Below are 17691 nucleotides of genomic sequence, written 5' to 3'. Positions count from 1 at the left end.
TTTACCCATCATAATTTTTCCTATTTCCGACATACGACTCGCACAAGAAAAGTATATACAGAATATGAATATAAAATATAACAAACAAAATCATATATATGTTTGACCAGTGTTTCCAAAATTTCTAAATAGACTTGTATATGTTAAGGATTTGGTTGGGGCTGATTTTCAGCTTGAAAATCTTACGAAAATATATAATGAAAAATACTAACTTGTAATATATGATATTATCTAGTAAATTTATTGAGTAATATAAGTCCTTAGACCTTAAGCCTCCAAAGGAACAGGAGTTGCAAGTATCTGGTCTTCCTTCCTTTAGTCCCTTTTTCCACCAGTAACAAGCGGCACTTTGTCGAACTTCAACAACAGCTATTATCAAAGTCTTGGATGTTGTACTAAACGCTCCGAAGATCCTTAACAGGACATTCCGTTGTACAGATCTGAGACTATCTCTGAATTGTTTTTGCGCTGTGAGATGCGCCCAGACTGACGCAGCATAGCATATCACTGGCATATCATTACTACAGTATGAGCAAGTAATTTCAATGGTGCACAATAACGTTTTGTGTGAACAACAAATCACACAGCATTTCACAGTGATAGTCGCTCCTGCGGCATCCAAACATATTTTTTAGAAAATAATTTTAGGCATTATATGTTTCAGAATAGTGTTTCATATATTTACATTACATATATAGTATTTTACAGACTGAGCCTTACACTTAACTTTTGTAGTCAACAATCCTAACTAATTGATATATTACCTACGTGTAAAACGCAGATTTTCAGTTCTGACATGGATGTTCATTGTATGTTTTAAGTCCACTTTATCCTCATATTCGGCGTTTGTTGAAAGCTCTTTCTGTTTCAGTGTACATACTCTGCGTTTACAATAGACTTTCCCAGCTATATTTTCTGTTTCCTATTCTTTCGTTATTCTAACAGGCTTCTGTTTATGTTTTCTGATTCGTGTCTTCCGCTCTTGCTGCTTTCTGGTTTCCCATTAATTCCACCCCCCCCCTTCCTCCCCCGTTGACAATTTTCTTCAAGACTCCTTGAACAAAATAAGTAAGGAAATCGATAACTGGAATATCCTAATATAACAAAAGTCTGAATGGAATACATGTACGTACCCTACATATATTTTTTAAAATATTTAAACAAATATACACAATTCGAACAAGTGTTCTCGGGTTACCAGTCAGGTTAAATTGGAGTTGGCTTCCAACGTTTCGAGGGCATACATTGGATAGCAATGCTAAGTTTTAGACTGGCACAGAATTTCCATAGTAAGGAGGGAACGAACTTTGAAGTTCGGAGAGGGGGGGGGGGGGCAATCAATATTTAGCGCTTTGGCATAAAATTCGTATGATGATCATTATTTAGACACCACACCATTTGATGATCGTATGGTATAAAGTGGATTTTACTCTGGATTATTCGCTAATCGGCATTGCGGTGGGTGTCATAGACATCCGCCTCTCTTCCTTCTCTCCTAAATAAAACATCTGATGCATGAAAATGCAGTGAAGTAAAATAGAGCACAGACTACTAAATAAGAAATCCACGGGTAACTATTCGTTATTTTACGTTACTTTTCTGCCACTTTAGGATAATGAAGGTGAGAGAGATGGTTTGACACAGCATCAGGTAAGGGGGCGCCACGAGCTCAGAGACAACAAAGTGGGTGCTGAAGAAGCAAGAAGAGAACAATTTGGAAGGAGTAAAGGTCGCGGAACCGTGTGAAAATATTTACTCCTTATTAAATTAATATTATTGCCGGTTTCTTAATTAATGCCCTAATTATTTTCTTGCTCGATTCGCTTGCAGTGCATTGCACACTGTACAACAGCGGATTGAAGAAAAGGGGCATAGAGCGCTGGAAGTCACCACTATAGAAAAAAATAAAAAAAAAAAAAAGGTACAATTTTTACGGTTCACATTATGTGATATTATGTACGAAAAGATTATTGTAGTTCTTGTCTTACCATTTACATGATATTGAACCACTTTTCCACCCCATTTCTTAGTGATGCACCCTTTTCGTTTTTGGCGCCCATGAGCAAGTGGAGAATAATTTGGGAAAGAGTAAATAGCACGGCATCCTTTGAAAGTATTGACGCAAATTTAAATTAATGTAATATTCTTGTAAGTGTGCAAATAAATAGATATAAAAATTTTCCCGCTCGCTTCGCTCGCAATTATCCCTATTTGGGTCTTGATAAGATGATTGTGAAGGATTATACTGTAGCTAAATTACGGTTTGATTTAATTTTTGTCATTTAGCGTCGCTTTTCTTTCACTTTGAGCTGATCGCGACGATGAGAATAAATGATGATATGATAAAATTGATGAAGAAACACTCACAAATAACACTCATGCCCTGCCCGAAATTCAAACCCCTGGTCTTTGGCGTCGTAGCGCGCTGTGCTAATCACACCGCCACGAAGGTCGGCTACTACATTGCCAGACACGACCAATATTCTTGGTGTTGATTGAATATTTTAGTAAATTTAGGAGATGATGCCGCAGTTCATTAGGTGAATCACTTTCCAAAATGCTCAAAAAGTGCTTTTGGAACAGGAAAACGCGCCATCTCACAAATCGAGCGTCCCAAAGGCAAAATTGCACTAATTTTGCTTCGAATTTATTCCCCATCCAGCCTATTCACAGGACTTGGCCCGTGCGATTTCTTCCTGCAGGTGCACCATTTCAACGAAGTAGTTCTATTAAAAATACTACTGTATTGTCTGTTCCGTGTGCTGTCATAATTGTACTAAATATACTACATACTAACGCATTGTAAAGAAGCCGATACAACAGGAAAATATGTAATGTAAGATGTGCATATCAAACTTGTCGCAGAAAGTGAATTTTACACGTGAGATACAATCCAGATTTTTTTTTTACTTTGAAATAAAGCCTAAGAGGAGAATTTGTTGCAGGAGGCAACAAATATTATTTTCACTATCTACGGCTCTGTGTATGAAACGATAATTGAATCCGTCATACGAACAAACAAGTTTTGGTTAAGACAACTGCAGCACGAATATTTAGTTTGCCCCACTGGAGTACGCAGGGTAGGGGTTGGGGGAGATGATGGTGCTGCAGCTCCACAATTACCTATGAATTTTTGAGAAAATTTTAAATTCTGAAATTTTGAGAAAATCAATTTTTTCAAATGAAAGCAGTAAAAAAGTGGAAAGGGCAAAATTATAAAAGCAAACTCCCCTTAAAACGACCCCCCGATATTTGTCTTTGAACAACTTTAAAAAAAGGAAGGTAAAAAATAATATTTATGAAAGCTTTTATATCCCGTCTTCTCCCAGAACACAGTGAAGCAGCTATGTAATATCCACCTCTACAATTCCGGCCGCCTCCGAAAAGAAAAATCATGGGTATGCAAGTGGTGTGCCCAGTTAGATTTTTCTATCTTATCATTAAGTTGTGGGCTTTTTAACATCTATTCCCCGTCCATAAACACTGCATACACATAATTTATTTTCTGACATTTCAAATTATCTAAAAAATACTTGTGCTAGCTTTCTGCGTGTCAAAAATATACATTTTAAGATATAACTATCGACCACTTGACTGGCTATTGCATCCAAATTAAAATCAGTTACTATAATTATCAAAATAATATTGGAGGGTTATGATGATCGAATTTAGTTATGAATTTTGGACTATTATCCTTATGCTTGGTGCCTTGAAATTCTTTATTTGGGAGACTGCGTTCAGGACCTTGAGGAAGATTGACACCTCTAGAGGGAATCATAGTCCCTCTTTGGCCCAGTAAAAATAATGTCTAAAGCAGGAAAAGGTGGCAAAAAGATGGCTAACGAAAGTCCTTGGTATGTCACTGCATGTAGAGTTCGGTAGAGTTTTATTTTTAAACCCACTTTATGCACATAAATGCTTTTCGGGACTGTGGACTTGCAGTTTAAAGTGGAATCCGAACAACTTGTACCTCCACCTTGCATTAAACCCAGAGCCCTTTGATTACAAAGAGGTGGCATTACCACTACGCTACTCATCAAAGAAAGAAAAACTGAAACTCTTCCACAACTTTTCAAGACAGGAACTGTTCCATTTGGAACATAGAAGGGGATGAGAAAGGTCTGTTCTTCTTTCTGAGAGGGAAGGAAGTGTGATGATTTACATTGACATTTCTTAACATTTTGATGTTTTCCCCTCGAAAATAGGGCGAGGCCCCAATGATTTATTTTATTTCCATGTATATTCAACTACAATATGGCATACCAAGTTTTACTCTTCCCTTTTGCTGTTTTGAGAAAAGCCTAATTCTAAAGTTGCGGATTTCGCAATAATTTAGTATTTAAAGGGTTATATCTACTAAAAGCGTCAATATCCAAGTAATGTGCTATTTCAGTGAGTGCTAATAGTGAGCTTCCATGCCGAGTAAAAAAAATGGGTAGTGTTGTTTAGCCAAGATATTACGGGCCGAAATAAGTAAAAATACAGTCGTAATCTGTATTTTGAGCCTTCTTTATTGTCGCATAACAATGGAAAGCAACAATGCCCCATAAAAACAATTGAATCTATACAAGCAAACAGTCTTACACTAACAACATATTTTTAAGAGATAGAACCTCAGAATTATATGTTTAAGGCCAGTGCTGGCGACTGGGTTCCAAAACCTGGGGGTGGGGCGGTGCGAGGAAAGTTTACTTTCTCTTGTTAGACGAGGCTTAGCATTAAGAGGCCATAGTGAGGAGGCAAAACAAATGGGGAGCAACTATCCCTTAAATCGTCGCCACTGTTTAAGGCTACCATTTTAATTAGAACGTTAAATCGGAACATTTTTTACCACACGACTCCTCTGTTTCCAAGCATTAATATCGTGTGAAGGAACCATCTGAGTATGCGTGTTTGCCCATTTCTTCTCATCAGGCATCAAAACATCTGTGGTATCTGTGAGTGTTTTTACGAAGCTGTTACAAATGCACGGAATGGTCAATCTACTCGACAACGCGAGATTCTAACTGTGGGCTGCGAACTGAACGCAGGCAGTTCTCGAACATTTCTATCTTATTCGAACCAGAACACCACTAATGTATCTTGTCCTCCCATGTTTGCAGCTCTTATGAAAGCCGAAACCCACCAAATTGTCCATATTCAGGCACTCGCAAGTGTTCAAAATTGTGATTGATTCATTGATCTGCTTTATTTTACTTCGCCTTTTGTGCCACTTTTGGCTAATTTGCGGAGATTGGGATGAGTGATGATATTATGAAATTGATGAATGGACACTCAAAAAACATCCATGTCCAGGCCGGTATTTGAACCCGGTACCCCTGGCCTCGAAGCGCTATGTGATAAGCACTCCTTCACGAGGGGCGGCTGTTTAAAGATGCCTATCACAGCTTCCTCAGTCTTGTCATATATCGGTACGAAACAAAGGAAGTTTTCTCGAATATAGCCGGATCGAGAAACAATTAATGCACAGTTCCCAACACATCTAATGTTTCGTCTCCCAATGTGATCAAATGCTTGTCTACAGTGACGTGCCCAAGGGAGGGTTGGTGGGGTCATAACCCCATTTGACAAAGTATTCCTTAAAAAAAAAAGAACGTCAAAGACAGATAAATATGGCAAAATGAGGACTGACCACCAAAAATAGTATTCATAACCCCTCTCCCTTCCGAAAATCCTGGGGATACCACTCTTTATCTCGGACACATTATTTATAATGAACTCACCAGAAGTTTTTATCATTTCGTATTGGAGACTTAAGTAAGATCGTTCTTCCCGCAGGTTTGTATATGATCCTTTAGGGTGTCGTCGCCTGCCTTCGCACCTAACCTTAACAAAGCCCTAATTTTCCATCCTTGTGACTTGGATCTTCAAGACTTTAGAAGATTGATTGAATTGCTTTATTTTACTTCGCTTTTTGTGCTACTTTTGGCTAATTTGCGAATATGGGGATAAGTGACGATATGATGAAATTGATGAATGGACACTCAAAAACATCCATGCCCAGGCCAGGATTCGAAACCGGAACCCCTGGCGTCGTAGCGCGATGTTGCAACATCCTCCAGTTGGACACCAGTCGTCACAAAGTTAGTCAGCTACTCCTTTTGTCGGGAACATGAGACTCTTAGTAACTCATCATGGCTTGCTGGGTAACAAGTATAAAAAAGCCAATATCTGAAATATCAGTATCTGCTGTTGGTTCGCACATGCATATGCATTTTTCTATTATATAAGGTTACAAACCGCATACACGGAATTTGGTCCGGCCACAACTAAATCATCAATCAGAACTTTGTTTTTCAGTTGATTTGTGCAGTTTATTTCTTTCTTAATAAACTGCTCCAATACCCGGTATTGCTGAACTATTAACTTTAGAGAAAGAGACATTCGATCTCTTCAGCCCTCGACCCGAAATAGCACTACACTGAGGCTCCGGAAGTTCCGCTGTCGTCGTTGTCTTCATCTTTGGACCCGAACTGGAACTAGATGTAGATGTTACGCTTTGGCCGTTCGCTGGCGTAAACTGCTTGGCTGCAAGAGGTTGTGTGTATGAAGAATGGAATAAATTACTCTCATTGCTCTTTACCAATAGTTAATAGAATCGCACAAGTGAGAGGGGGGGGGAGATCACGCACGAGCCAGCAAGATATCTAAACACTGACAATAATAAACCCAAAGTGTCACCACTGTACCTGATTTCCTTCGAGGTTCCTCGGTTGAGTCACGTAGTGGCGCTCTATCGGTCCATTGAAGGTGTCCTCAGTGGGTTCGCCCAAACCTTTTAAATGGACCGACTTAACACTGTCACTCGCAACACACTTCGCGCTTCGCTCCCTCGACCAAGACTCTCCCGGCGACCTCTCGTCACCCGGGGACTGCTGGCGTTTTTGATTACACAGCATTTTATTTCCGGCTCGTGACATGCCACCTCCCCCTGAAAAGAAATGGGATTGGCCAGGGGACAATCCCATTTCTTTATTGACAAAAAATATTAAGATATGATTAAATATGTACAAAGACCAGTCCCTGAATAAATGATTACACCCCGTATATAACATGATTCGTCGTAGGGCAGTAGGCAAGTAGCCTATGTAGTGCACTGTAGAACGTAACAAATAATAATACACTAATTGAAGTGTAACACTTTTCTGTCATGTATTCCGAAGCGGATGGAACCAAAATTGGGAATTAAGGTAGTCTCAGCGGCATCTCATCGCACGACGTACATGTACGTGACACTGTGAAAACACTTGAATAAATATATCACTGGTAACACACTTCGCGCTTCGCTCCCTCGACCAAGACTCTCTCGGCGACCTCTCGTCACCCGGGGACTGCTGGCGTTTTTGATTACACAGCATTTTATTTCCGGCTCGTGACATAGACTTCGTTACTTTTCATTTTCAAAGCACTAGATCTTATAAAGCCACCAATGGACACTGACTGATCACTAATCGACTGTATGAGTTGTCACACTTACCTCTGAAGTCTCATTAACCGATTCTATTGCACAGATCAACCGGGAAATGAATATTTTCATATTCTAGAACGTTCAGCAGGAATACGATTCGTAAATAGCCAGTAGTAGTTCGACTCCTTCTTTTATTTAAGAACGTTCCCTCTCTCGCTTTCCTGAGATTAAAAATTACAACGAATCGTCCTACTTGTGGCGCTACCTTTGTTGTGCAGCTTTCAAATGCTGACAAGTTTTTACAAAGTGCTCAAGTTCGCTGCGACAACACCGAAAGCGCAAGAAAAGTTTACGTGCAATATTATGAACAACAGGGTTATAAAACATTCTTCGTCTTGCCTTGATAATTATTTCTCTCTTTAAGTCATCGTCCTATTATTCAAGAAGACAAAAACCTTTTTTTTTTTTCTAAAGTAAATTGAAAAATTTCCGATCCTCACCTTGGATACGTGCTCTTAAAAAAAGAGGGTTATAGAGAATTCTCTGTCTTGTCTCGATAATCATAACTCTCAAATTATGATCACATTATTCAAGAAACTAAAAGCCTCATTTTATCTAGTGTAAACAGAAAATTTTCGGTGGGGGGCTCGAGCCCCCTTGGATACGTGCCTGATGTCAGATTAAGATCGATGACTTGCCTGTTGTATGCAGTAATACCGATCTCACTTCAAAACCTTTCTACGCTGAATATGACATGGTTTAACAAGTTGAACAAGGGATGCTGGACGGCGTGTGGAAGAAAATGAAGGGGTGATGAAGCACCCTTCCCCACCTCCTGGCGGCCCCCCTGATTCTAAATAAACCCAAACTCATACACGAAAATACTTATCAAACTACTAACACCGAAAAAGTTACCAACTGTATATTGCCAAGTTCATAGTTAATGCCAATCTTACATACCTACAAGTTTCTTGTGAACAATTTAATAAGTGTAAAATATCAGCACTATGCATCGAAAATTTGAGTTTCTGTTGTCTCGGCACGGTGAGGTTGTCAGTTTCGGAATGGCGTCCTTCCTTAATCCACAAAGCTGCATACTTTGGGGCAGGGAAATCTTATGAATGGACCATAAATAACAAATGATTTTTCAATGGTGTCTCTTACATAGTTAAGACATGGAATAATATATCCTTTCAATTCCATTTTTCTTTAAAGGGATAAAAACACTTCTGGCAGGGATAAAAATAATTTTCTTTTGCAGGGGATAAAATTTATTGTGGTGGGGAAATAACCGGCACCCCCTTCGCTTAATTCGCACACTGCTTAACTCATTTAATTAATAACCTTCCTAAAATACCACTCTTTCTCCCCTCTGTCGTAACACATTCTCCCCGCTCCCCAACCTTCGTTTCATTACTAACATAAAAAGTAAAGTGTTCCCCTGTGCTTTGCACCAAGCTATGAAGGCGTATACGGAGTGTGGATTTAGAACCCCACACTTTCTTGATCACGGCCGAAGGTGGGGCCGCCTTTATCTCCCAGAGTATCCTCCACGTACCCACTTTATACGACGCTGGGCGGGCGCCAGAGCCGCTTGAACAGGTGGAAATAATCCCGGGTCTCTCGCATGGTAGTCAGACGCTAGCTGAGCTACCGCGGTTTTTATTACTAACAATGCAGATGCCATTAATTTAATTCAATTACTAGCAAATAAGATCTTACAACCAAGTTCGTTTCTAGAACGCCGGAACAATCTTGGTCCACTATATCCATGAGACGTTATCTAGATTTAGCTTTAGTGCCTCGTACATACTAGGGATGGCCAAACGGATCCGGATCCGAAAAATCCGGATCCAAAAGTTACGGATCTGGATCCGGATCCGAAAATTCCGGATCCGGATCCGGATCGGAAAGTTTCGGATCTGGATCCGGATCCGAAAGTTCCGGATCTGGATCCGGATCCGAGAGTTCCGGATCCGCGGATCCGGATCCGGGTCTGAAAGTTTCGGATCCGGATACAGATCCGTAACTTTTGGATCCGGATCCGAGAGTTCCGGATCCGGGTCTGAAAGTTTCGGATCCGGATCCAAAAATTTCGGATCCGGGTCCGAAAGTTTCGGATCTGGATCCGGATCCGAAAATCCGGATCCGGATCCGAGAGTTTCGTATCTCAATCCCATTATAATATTACCACACCTAGTCCTACAAGAATGTTTTTCAAGTGTTGTTCCTAAAATACTTTGCTACGCATCGGCTAACACACTCGTGCACAAATGTCCGAAGTGATTTTGTAAATGCCATTGAAACGAATATGTATTCATTCGAATGTATTGGAAATGAAAACACACATAAATGTGAGACATTCCATTCCAGGATGAAACCTTTAACACATATAACAAGATAGAAATGTTATACAAAAATTATACAATTGTTCTACAGTTACAGTTTTACAAATTAAAATAAAACATTATAATATATGCAGTGTTAAATAATTACAAAGTGTAAGACTAACAAGGGAGGTTATCTAAAGGTCCCCCTCCGATTTCCATGAAACTTGGCAGTATAGTGGGGCCCAAAGGAAGAATTACGTGTTTTTTAGTTTCAGCTAAAAAACGGTTTTAGGGGGTAAAACCCCCTCAAATGTCAAGATGAGGACAAATTGAAGTGAGGATCTGACCCTGTGTCCCCCTCCGATTTCCATGATACTTGGCAGGTGTGTGTATAAACGGGCCCAAATGAAGAAATACGTGTTTTTTTTTTCAGCTAAAAAACTGTTTTAGGGGGCAAAACCCCCTCAAATGTCAAGATGAGGACAAATTGAAGTCAGGATCTGACCCCTGTGTCCCTCCCATTTTCATAAAACTTGGCAGGTGTATAGTGGGGCCCAATGCAAGAAATAAGTGTTTTTTTTGTTTCAGCTAAAAAACGGTTTTAGGGGGTAAAACCCCCTCAAATGTCAAGATGAGGACAAATTGAAGTGAGGATCTGACCCTGTGTCCCCCTCCGATTTCCATGATACTTGGCAGGTGTGTGTATAAACGGGCCCAAATGAAGAAATACGTGTTTTTTTTTTGTTTCAGCTAAAAAACTGTTTTAGGGGGCAAAACCCCCTCAAATGTCAAGATGAGGACAAATTGAAGTGAGGATCTGACCCCTGTGTCCCTCCCATTTTCATAAAACTTGGCAGGTGTATAGTGGGGCCCAATGCAAGAAATAAGTGTTTTTTTTGTTTCAGCTAAAAAACGGTTTTAGGGGGTAAAACCCCCTCAAATGTCAAGATGAGGACACATTGAAGTGAGGATCGGACCCCTGTGTCCCCCTCCGATTTCCATGATACTTGGTAGGTGTGTGTATAAACGGGCCCAACTGAAGAAATACGTGTTTTTTTTGTTTCGGCTAAAAATTTGTTCTAGGGGGCAACCTCCTCTCAAATGTCAAGATGAGGACAAATTGAAGTGGGAATCTGACCCCTGAGTTCCCCTCCGATTTCCACGAAACGTGGCAGGTGTATAGAGGGGCCCGAAGGAAGAATTACGTGTTTTTTTCTTTGAGCTAAAAACTGTTTCAGGGGGCAAAATCCCCTCAAATGCCAAGATGAGGACAAATTGAAGTAAGGATCTGACCCCTGTGTTCCCCTCCGATTTTCATGAAACTTCGCAGGTGTATAGAGGGGCCCAAAGGAAGAAATACGTGTTTTTTTGTTTCGGCTAAAATACTGTTTTAGGGGGCAAAACCCGCCTCAAATGTCAAGATTAGGACAAATTGCCGTGGGAATCATCTGACCCCTGTGTCCCCCTCCGATTCCCATGAAATTTGACAGGTGTATAGAGAGGCCGTATGCCCCTGTTTCTTCCTATGCCATATTTACGTGGTTTCGGGGACAGATCCCCACTTCAATTTCTCCTCATCTTGACATTTGAAGGGGGGGCTCTATACACCTGCCAAGTTTCATGGAAATCGGAGGGTGAGACTTAGACCTCCCTAGTAAGTAAGTGTATTAATTAATTACAAATCGCGCACGCGAGCACACACACTATATATATATATATATATATATATATATATATATATATATGTGTGTGTATGTATATTATATATATATGTATATATGCAGGTAACAATATGTTATAAGCACATTCTTACTTTCCAAAGAAGCGCATGTGGGATGGCAAAACGGATCCGGATCCGAAAATACCGGATCCGGATCCAAAAGTACCGGATCCGGATCCAAAAGTACCGGATCCGGATCCGAAAGTACCTGATCCGGATCTGAAAGTACCGGATCCGAAAGTTTTGGATCCGGATCCGAAAATTCTGGATCCGGATCCGAAAGTTCTGAATCCGGATCCGAAAGTTCTGGATCCGGATCCGAAAGTTCTGGATCCGAATCTGAAAATTCCGGATCCGTATCCGAAAGTTCTGGATCCGGATCCGAAAGTTCTGGATCCGGATCCGGATCTGAAAATTCCGGATCCGCAGATCCGGATCCGAAAAATTTTAGGATCCGGATCCTAAGGATCCGGAACCAACCGGATCCGGATTTCGGATCCGCCAGGATCCGGATCTGGCCACCCCTACATACATATAATTGAAACCGTCAATACATGGACGAAGAGAAAAACGGGGGAACCGAATTCCGCTGATCTGACGCCCTTGTTTATTTTAAAGGCAGCAGGGCACTAAGCACCTACCCCTGAACATATGCTTGTGGAGGTTGGGCGTCTTCAGGAATTTCCCCTTTTTCTTTCCTTATCTGTTTATTACTGAGGGAAAATGCAGGGCTTGAAGCTGAACGCTTGTTGTGGAAGCATCCCCTTTCATCCCGTGCTGTGGCGACCTATTGAGGGAGAAATTATTTTCTACAGCACGCTGCATTCATTCTTTATGGAACCAAAACACTATTATAGTCCGCCCCTTCCAACGGCAAGTGGAAACAACCTGAATTTGTTTTCTAAACATATGAAGTCACGTACGCGGTCACGAAGACGACGTGGGCGACCCAATGCTTTCCGTATCAAGTTATGTTTATTCCGAACTGAAAGAGACAAACAATACCCAGTCTGTAGGCCACATCGAACCAACGAAAAGCGACGTAAAATAACGAAGAAATAACTAATACCACATAGAGGATATATATATCTCACATATTTAATAATAATAATAATAATAGTAGTAGTAGTAGGTAAAATGTAAAGTTTCCCGCGCATATAGCACCGTGCATGAGGCAAATTTAGGGGACGTGGGAGCACATATTCTTGATCTCGGCCATTTTGGAGGTGATGTGTTCAGCACCACACTCCGGCCGCCCTTACTCCCGAGGATTACCCCAAGGTACTAATTTTTTTGAGTCAGGGTGAGCCTCAAATAATAATAACAATAATAATGATAATAAACTTCTGTATCTGTATCTGTATAATAAACGAAACTTTGTATCAAAATACTTTGAGAGTTACTTACAGATATGTACTTAATTTTACATTCATTTTGGAAGACAATGTATGTTTCATAATTCCCGGGTCTCTTTGGTTATTCCTAGAACACCCTTGTTTATGAGATGGGGCCTAGTGTTGTGTAGGCCCCACCAGATCAAAACAAACATTGGAGGAGCAAGGGAGTTTGTGCTTTCTTCATAGCATTGCTAGCGACTTCTGCCCTGTCACGAATTCACAACTCTCATAAACAAATGCGTGTGAAATAATGTGTAACTGTAAAGACAAGACAAGAATTCGCACGAAACGTAGTGGTGTGAAAAGTTGAGTAAAGTAAGGTTGAACCCGCATTATTTTATTTTTTAAGAAATAAACTTGAAATGATAGTGAGGAAACAACAACACGAACAACAAAAAAGAGAGGTTAGGCAGAAATATTGATCTGCTTTCCTGATGATACATACCACATTTCATTTAGCATAACAGAGGGCTTCCAGCCATTGGATGTAACCGTCACTTGAACCTTATATCCATGCATATACCTACCTATATGTACACATGTATGTATGTATGTATGTATGTAAATGTATTTATGCATATTCACTACTTACCCATTTTTGACATTTGCAATTCTCTGTAGAAACTAAATATTCAGAGCTTAATCATCGAAACTCAACAAACAATAGATGTACAATTTGCCAGTAAGAAATTTTCTTTTGAGTGCATAGGTGGGGGGGGGGAGGGGAGCGGGAACAAAATAGAAAACTTACAACTCTGCTAAGATGGTAATCACTGTAAATTTAGAGCTTTTAGGCAGATTTTTTTACAGTCGCTGTATACCTTTGAGGACTAGAGTGATAATTCATTTGAGTAAAATTGGGTCAAGGCCTTCGATAAGGCGGGAGGAAAATGGATTTTCGCTATTTTGCGCGATTACAAAATGCTGTAAGTTGAGAGATGTTTAGTTTTTCTTTCGGCGAAGTGACGAACTTGATTGATTGATTAATTTGGTGTTTTAAGTCCACTAAGGCTAATCGGGACTGGACCTACAGTTTAAAGTTGGATCCAAACCATTATGTGCCTCTACTGGGTAGAAGTGGCGAACTTGTTTCAACAAGTTAAACTTACTCTAACCTCTGGCGCAACTACTCTAACCTCTGGCGATATCTTGAATTGTACAAACATTGCCACAACAACAACAAAAACAATGCTTTAATGTCGCACAAATATCTACACATTCAGTTGCTTGCTATAAGCGAGTGGTGTCAAAGCTACTATTTTAAACAGTGGATCTACAAGCTGATGGTCGATTTGCTGACTGGATTGGTTTTCGTAGACACACCCGCATAATGTCGTTCGAATCTGTACTTCAGGACAAGTCAGGTCATTATTAAATGCCTCGATACCCATGGAGAACATGATAAGCTGCAACCCTAGCTCCTACTTGTTCAAACACAAATCTAGAACATATTTTAAAAACGAAGATTAATTGCTTCACAATGAAATTACTCGTTACGACCCTGTTGATTACAATATTACAACTTTGTTCAATACAATGATAACAAACAATTGAGGATTTGAGGAATACAAGGGTGGAGGAGCGGCACCTCACGGTCGTACACATGCTTGACACATGCGTACATGAACATACCTTAGCCTACAAGAAAAATTGTCATTTAACCAACTTTTACCTCAAGTATGCATTTTGTATGCGATATTTAATGGGAATAAAATTTGACTATTCCTAAAAAAAAAATTTCGGTCCCCCCTTTTTCTTATATCTTTCTCGGCGACACTGTAATGCTGACAGAAGCTCTTTGATATTTTCAAAATAAAATGTTTCCTCTATTCGGAGGAACGTTGTTGTCCATACCTTACTTTCTTCTGTTTTGTTATTTTACGTCCTTTTATAATCTCTCTAGGTTAATCACAATACAATGAGGATGAAGGATGAATTGATGAGATAGATGACGGAACAAACACATATCGATTATCCAAGATTCTAACCTAGAACCTAGGATCAGTGTGTGAAAGTGCAACCCCCCTGTTTGGAAGGTTAGCCCCCAGTCCCTGGTTTCTATCCGGCCCTCTGGATTACTTCCTGCTTTAATTCTTCAAATCCCTCCTTTCACCTCACCCTGGGTGCCAAGCGAGCAGATTATATTTGAGCCGGAAATACGAAAGCGGGGTTTCACATAACAATTTATATTTTTAGTCCCTGGTTCGTTACGCATGTACAGCAAGTGAATAAACAACTGGTTTAAAATGGACAGTACTGTAGTTCTTAGAGTTAATTCAGCAAATCATAACATTTCTAGTAGGGCCTCCTCTATGGCGCAGTGGTAGCGTCGTCGCCTTGCAATCAAGGGGTCCCGGGTTCGATACCCGGTGGAGGTACATAGTGGTTCGGATCCCACTTTAAACTGTAGGTCCAGTCCCGATTAGCCTTACTGTGCATAAAGTGGACTTAAAACACCAAATCAACAACAACAGCAACAACATTTCTAGTAGGATTATATTGTTTATTATACGTTGTTATATATATATCTCTGCAAAACTATCTCTGCGGGCCTAACCTCAGCTGAAATGATATTCCGTTCATTACAAATGCGTTTCCTTACGCCTTTACTCTTTCTTTTGGGCATCAATTATTCAATACGAAAATATCCAAATATTCAAAACTTTTCTAAAGGGGACTTGGGACAGCAAACAGGGTTGGCTTACACCAAATGCTACATTCTTATAATAGTCTAGCCACCAAAAGTGGACTAAACTCGAGGAGACATTCCTCGTCGTCGAAAGATGGGGAAACACTGTTTTCTATAAAAGCCCAATTGGCTTTTTTATAGTCTGGGTAATGTCCGTGGACGTGGACCACGTAGCGTTGGAAAATTCCACTGTAACGGTCTTTGGAAAGACATCTCCCCCACTGGGGTGATAAACAAATTTAATATCCAGCAAAGCACAATCCAATGAGCACATACACTTACATCCAGTAATAACATATAAGTACGCACATGGAAAACATATTACTTTACCCTACACCTTGTAGCTGGCCAGCAATTAATTAACATATTTCCAAAACCAATAATGCTCAATCCGACCATTACAAGTGCTCCGAGGTTTTTCTTGGCTATGACATTTATGTTACGAAGCTTTCATACAAAAGATACAAATAACAAGTACGTACAGGAGACAAGCAAGTTGCTTGAAGCAACAGAGGGTTTCGTACCAAAGCAACAAAATGCAAGGGATACAACACCTGGATCTTCTTTGCAATCTTCAAAAACAGCATTCACTGCAAGTGAACGGTGCAACAAGACTATAGAAAAAACGAACATCTTAGAGTCACCCAATCTACAGGCAACTGAGCTGCTTATTGCGTCGCCCCGGTGTGGAAGGTCACACTTGCTTCTTAATGTTCGTTTCAAACGACACTTGTTTCTTGTTTACTTATTCTTCTGAAATCTGCTTTTGTCTGAATCTTCCTTAATGCATCAAAATATCTGCTTTCGAAAGTTTTAATGAGCACGTTTTAAGAACATCTCAACGACCAAAGTCAAGAATTAGTAGAACTTTTGACTGTCTTCTAATCACCGCAAATTAGCAAATATATTTCCATCAATGGATTGTAAATTGATTATGTACGAGTTACATATAAATATATTTTGTAAACTTCAAATTAGTATATTTCATTGATTGATTGATTGATTGGGTTTATTTTACTTCGAATTTCTGCCACTTTTGGAAAGTCGCGAATATGAGGATGAGTGATGATTAGATGAAATTGATTAAGTGATACTCAGAAAGAATACTCATGCCCCTGGCGCTGACCACTCCGACGGTTAGTGTATTTCATTTTACATAGAACTTTAAATATTATTTTTCTTCCATGTGCAGTAAGTTGTACCACAGTTATGTTCGGAATTTGGCAACTTCGACATTTCCGTTAACGAAACAAATAGTTGATGAAGGTACGGTGAATAAAAGCGAACTATAAAGATCACATTTTGTGTATTTTCCGTCCATAATTATAATACATGAATAAAGTTAACCCACAGTTTTAAATTTTCACATGCAAATTTGCTTCATTATTCGGGCTGGTTGATTAGAGGATAACAGCAGTGTACGTAAAAATGATCAAGCATAGCGTTATGGACCTCAGGTTGAAATTCTAAGTAAAGCATGCATGTGCGAAAATCCCTCCACTTATTTCATGAGTTCATGATTCATGCTTATGTCACGTCGTAGATACTATGTAAAAAAGTTAGAGCGGTGTTTACAGTGAAACTGCGAATGCTCTATGCTATGTGTACTAATCAGAAAGTAGTATATCCATAGTTGAACTCACATTGACAGACAAACAATTTTATCGACATGTCAATTATTCCACAATACTAGACATAAGACTACTTTCAATCCAATTTGCAATTATTTCTGAGGAATCGACAGGTATATGTTGTCAAATTGTATACCCTCACTTACAAACAGACAAACCATTTGAGAACATTTTGCCGAGAGAAGTTGCCATAGGCATAACTTGGGGGAGGCAAAGGCGGGCAACCGCCCACCTCCAAAAAATCAGGTGTTGAGTGAAAGAGAGGTATATTCCACACATAAAATGTCAGAGACAGAAAATAGTTCAGAACTCAATGTGCTGTCAGGAATGTGTGAATATAACAACACTGATCATGAGTTTCAACCCAGAACTTTCTTGTGTGTGAGGAACAACATTTACGAGAACATTTTCCAAATTTGAAATGAACTTTTCAAAACATTATTGACAACCTCCGTGAGTTCAGGATGCTGTGAACATTCTTTCTTGCCCTCGAAGGTTCAGGACCAATACACTGTA

Source organism: Lepisma saccharinum, chromosome 9 (assembly GCF_977018435.1).
Source record: "Lepisma saccharinum chromosome 9, izLepSacc3.1, whole genome shotgun sequence".
Taxonomy (NCBI): Eukaryota; Metazoa; Arthropoda; class Insecta; order Zygentoma; family Lepismatidae; genus Lepisma; species Lepisma saccharinum.
This window is presented reverse-complemented; position numbering follows the sequence as displayed.